Below are 5,554 nucleotides of genomic sequence, written 5' to 3' on the forward strand. Positions count from 1 at the left end.
TCTCGTGCACCTAGGGAATATTAAAATTATATTGTGAAGTAAACAAAAACATTCCTATGTTAACACGGGATGACCGGAGCGTGCAACCAATGGAGGAATTTAAATTTTTGACTTTTGCGAGGCAATCATAAATGGGCAATAAAATCGAACATCTTGATTTCTAACTGCTTCTAATGTCCTTGTTAAGTACTTGTGAGGTGAGTTCAAAGCACTCGATGTATATCAAGGTTCGTGCTGATGAATGTTTCACATGGGTACCAGACCGACCGTAGGTGGAGAAGTAAATGAGCTCTCATCTGCAGAATATTTGTGAATTTGACACACCAGCAGCAACTGCCTTATGTACTTGCACCAGCTTAGATTGTATGGTATTTCTATGCCGACATTCCCCATGAGATAACGCGGAATTGTTTAGCTTGTTTAAGTAGAGCAGTTTGGACAGTTTGTAGTTCACGTATATAGAAAGTAGCTTACATGTTGTTTCCTTCAACTTCACTGTCCAAGTCTAGCACACATTTCATGTTACGTTCTAGTCGTCATGCAGCAATGGTTGACAGTTAATTTGAAAATAGGGCCGTGGAGAACAAATTCATCCTCTAATAGACGAACAGATGTTGAAATTACAACAGCAGGGTGATTAATGAAGAATGGAAACATATGTTGGCCGATAACTGTGTTCACTTATAAGAATAGTATATACACAGGTCACTTAGCATGACACCGAGAGTTAACCGAATTCTAATAATATTTTACAGCTTCTCACAAATGTCAATACTTCTTATCATTTAAAAGCTATGCTCAAGGCTTGAGCAAAATCGAAACCATTATTGAAAAAAATTGGTGCCTGTTTTAATCAGGCGATTATGAACAGATAGGGACACAAGCAAACGGACCGCTCAGCGCTAGTACAATCCAAAGTCTCTGAATCTTCGAAACCTCACGGGCTCGAGAAAAAAGTTGCAGGTCAGCGCCGCCTAGTTGAGTTGGCCGAAAGCTAAAAATCGCTACTTGTATGTCTGTGCCAGCAGGTGACGCCACCTTCTCATTTCTCCCCTTGTTTTGCACTTGACCGGCATCGATGGGTACATTCGATTTTCCAGTCTCGGGCTACTTGCTGACAGGTCTCGGCTTCCGCTCTGACAGCGAACAGCAGGTGGTCACATGGCCTTGCAAGCTTCTTCCATCGTTTGCTTTCAGCAGACAATGCCCACAATCATGTCACCACATTCAGATTTTTCGCAGTGATGCCATGCATTGCATTCGAAAGCTAACGAAAACGTTTGAAAATGCGTTTACGCTAAGTGTTAGCTGCTTCACTGCACAGCGGTTCGCTTGCGACGCTTTCAGACCTGCGCGCTGAAAAGATTGCGAAATAGGGGCAGAACTTGACAGTAAGAACAAATAATCCGTGTTCGGGGCTCTGGACGCTTCCGTCTGTGCAGAAAGTCTGTACAAGAAAGCCAGATGCAAAGTTGGAGCTTGTGTCAGTATTTAGCACGCGGTATCGCATACAGGAACAAGAAAAGTACTCAGAAAGTACTCTGAGTCTAACTGAAAATGGCCGGCGGCCCGGGCGCTTTACTAGTGGCAGGGGCTTCTGGGATGCCCGAAGAAAACAAAACACTGGAGAGCTTTCAGCCAGCAGCCCCGGACAGTCCAGGTGTGATAATCGAATGTACCCAATGTATCGCTAAAAACGGACTTGATGAGATACTCGGGCTCTTTGATGTGCAAAGTTTTCAAGAATGCTAAAGCCTGGATACGACAGAACCCGTTCGGGCGTTGCTACCGCTATACCGCGTCTGAAACACGTGTAGGTTCGTTTCCGCCAATGATGATACGCGTGTTTTGATGTTTTGTTGCTCTGGGGCTCATTTGCATCCCACTGGCGAACGATTGTGCTCAAAATACTCGACCTTCCACCGCCAGTTCTTTATATTTTTGATATAGATACCGTTATTCTTCGTAACATTTTTTTTTTTTTTTTTTTTTTTTTTTGCGGCACAAAATGACTCGAACTTCGATACGCGCTCCGTCATTCTGTTCCGTCGAGAACCTTTTAAGCGGTACTGCTGTGCACCTCACGGCTCAGCGACTCATAAAATCTTGAACGCAGAATTCATTATGGGTGTGGGTGTAATTGATTTCGGACATGGATAAACATAGTTATCGAAGAAATGCATATTTTGAGCCACCGATAAAGAAATGCTCACATCTTGGCATGTGCCACTGTTGCCACGTGCAGAGCTCCGGTCCTGCCTATCAAGTAATTTTATATGCCTGTGTGCTTCGTTCTCTTTTTTTCGACTTCCCTTCTCTGTATTTAAACAGACGCAGCACCTCAATCAACGCCTGCTCTAAGTTCAAAGCTGTGTCTGTGCCTCCTATCATCCTCGTCGTATACGCACGCGCTGCACCGATTATGTCGAACCAACATACCCAAGCGTCTACTTTGTCCCCATTTTATCACTGGAGCAGTCCGCCAAGGTTGGCCATCGGGCTTCCTTAAGCGTACTGAAGAAAAAACATTTTGCACCTCACCTTGCTCCGACACTAAAGTTCGCGGCGAGGCCACTAGACGCACGGACAGGACAGGACAACCACTGCCCGCTTCACCACTGTCTGCACTCCCTGCTTCACTACAGAGAACCCTGTGTGTTATGCGGCAAGTAATTCAATTGAGCATCACAAGATAATAAAAAGAAACGTCTGGCTTTTCCTCCCCCCCGCCCCCCCCCCTCCGTCTCTCTTACATTGTTGTAGACACTGTAATGTCCTGTAACTCTTGAAAAACATAGTGAGTCCTTTCTCCCTTCTGCTCGTTTGATACGTGCTCCGAAATATAGGCACCGTGAATGGTCCTGCATCTTTCAATGTCTATCTAGAAACAAAAATTCGTTTTGTTCAGCTCTCTATCTCTCTACGGGCTGCACTCGCTGCAAAAAGAAATTTCGCGTTAAGGCGACGCAACACCAATCATAAAGTACATAAAAGGATAGCCATTCCACCTATGTCCTTCGTGGTGATGCAGCAATTAGGGCGCTTGAATGTTCACCCAGGGATTCGCGATCGAATCCCAGTCGTGGCGGCTGCCTTTAGTTGGGGGCGAAAAGCAAGGTACTCGTTTGCTATGCTATGTCAGTGCACGCTAAATATCCCCAGGTGGTCAAAATTTCAGCCTCTACCGCTTTGGGATGTTAATCATTTAATTGAGGCTAAACCATTCAGTCTACCTTTTTCTACAGCGTCTCATAGCCTCAGCTGCTTTAGGACGTTAATCCTTGAATTGAAACTAAACCATTCCACCTATCTTTTTCTACGACCAGTATAAATTTTCAAAAAGGCGATTATGGCAGGAGATGTTAGCTCCAATGACTCAAATTTTTCGCCAACGAATTCGACACTAAGTTCACATTCAAGAGTGTTGGTGGCTCTACAGCGCTTGGGGAAGCTGATTGTTGAGGGGCAAGGCCGCAGCAATCTTTGGTTAGTCGCTTTATTTCCAGTAGTCGGCGTATAATCTTCCTAAGTGGCATCTCCGCTTTGCTGCGAAAGCTGTGGTGGTACTCTCAGGTGCAGATTCTGGCATGTGTCTCTCAATGCCCACTGAGTAAAGCTACCAGCGCAAGCAGTGAGTTCAAAACGAGAAGCGCACCCCATGAAGAGGCATGGGGTAAACCCTTCATCAATGGGGATGTGGAGGTGGATGCACCATCCCAACCAAACAAGAGTATCTAACAATATGCGTCAATATATCATATAACCGCATCTTACATTATTCAGCAACTGCATTCCAATTAAGTTGAATATCAGAGCCAGCTGGACTTCGTGCAGTGAGTTCAAAACGAGAAGCGCACCCCATGAAGAGGCATGGGGTAAACCCTTCATCAATGGGGATGTGGAGGTGGATGCACCATCCCAACCAAACAAGAGTATCTAACAATATGCGTCAATATATCATATAACCGCATCTTACATTATTCAGCAATTGCATTCCAATTAAGTTGAATATCAGAGCCAGCTGGACTTCGTGCAGTTGTCGCGTCAGACTGAGAGTCACAAAGTTTTGTTCTTCTTAGCCATATTTTTAAGTAGACCATTCAAGAAGTCCAGCCCAAGACTAGTTACGTTGCTTCTTTATCTCATCTTTACCGGAAGATATACTCCCTGCTGTTACGAATGAATACAGTGTATCGCCGCAAAAGGTTGAAATTTGGCCATTTGCAATTTTGTACTGACGCAAACCTTTTTACTGATGAACATCTTTAAATAATTGGTACTAGAATGTACCGTGCTCCGCAAATTTTATTTAAACCACGCAGCTATGCATTTTTGGATGCATAAAAAGCAATGTTGCTTAAAACCGTAAATTTTTAAGGCTCGGTTCAAATTTATTGTGCTCTGAAGTATTGGCAACAGATTCATCGACTTTAGACGACGAAAAAAAAAATTGCAATGACTAATGACTACATGACGATCAATATAAGAAATAAAGTACCATGATTGAAGTAATGTTTTCTTATATTTACTTTTGGAGCCGATACAATAGTCGGACGTAAATAAATATATGTAAACAAAATAGCTTTAATGGTCGTGTCACAAATATTTCATCTGTACACGTGTTCAACTTTATTTTTAAATGCATGTTTTTTAATACAAGGTTCTCGCAATTTTTGCGAACATAAAGGGAGGGTATAGCTGATTTTCGGAGAAATAGCTAAGATTGAAAGGTTCCAATCTATTAACTTCACAGGGTAAAGCGCCTGTAGCATTTTTCTACGACCATTCAGAACGGTAGAATACCTGCCAACTCCGACAGTCTTCAAGCTTCTTCTCAGTGAGCTTAGACAAGTACAATGAAGCTCTTTCATGATGTCATTTCTGCTACAACTTCTTAATCCTGCTGCTTTTGTACGCACCCTTATTCAAAACCCTTACACGCTAATCCAATTATCCGGTAGAGTAGTTATGCTGACAAGCTTATCGTGCAAGCTTTCGGGGCAAATAAATGAAGCGCTGATCTCAAGATTCTTTACAATACTTGCGTTGTTTTTCTCCGCTCCTTTACAAAGCATTTGAAAATACAATCTACGCTTTCAGGCAATTGCTGAAGTAAACAACTCTGAAGCTCTGAAGTGGAGCTTGTCGTTAAGGCTGGTAAAAAGGCAATGGATCTTTTATTATAAACAAAATACCAATATTTCAAGTCTCTCGTTCTTCGCTCGTACTAGGTGGTTTTCGCGAGAACATCAATATCATAAAATATAATTTGGTGCCGTTTTCCTTTAGAAATTGGCTGGAAAGATCGGCCAGAATCGAGAGACACTGGGCTCGTGTAACGTAAATCCAATATATGGCCTCCAAATATGTTAGGTATTGCGAAAAGCCAAGCGTTCCTTTTTGCTTTCACGCCCCTGGTTCTCTATAAAAAAATATCATAGAAAGAAGAGACACTAACCGTAGCTCTGCACAGACTAACGTAAAATCTAGATGCCTGCTAATATCCGAAACATCGACTAGCTCTCAAACGGTATTTGCTGTTGTATTCTCTCTT

This window comes from Amblyomma maculatum, chromosome 6, assembly GCF_055883805.1.
Source record: "Amblyomma maculatum isolate TAMU_Amacu chromosome 6, ASM5588380v1, whole genome shotgun sequence".
NCBI classification, from domain to species: Eukaryota; Metazoa; Arthropoda; class Arachnida; order Ixodida; family Ixodidae; genus Amblyomma; species Amblyomma maculatum.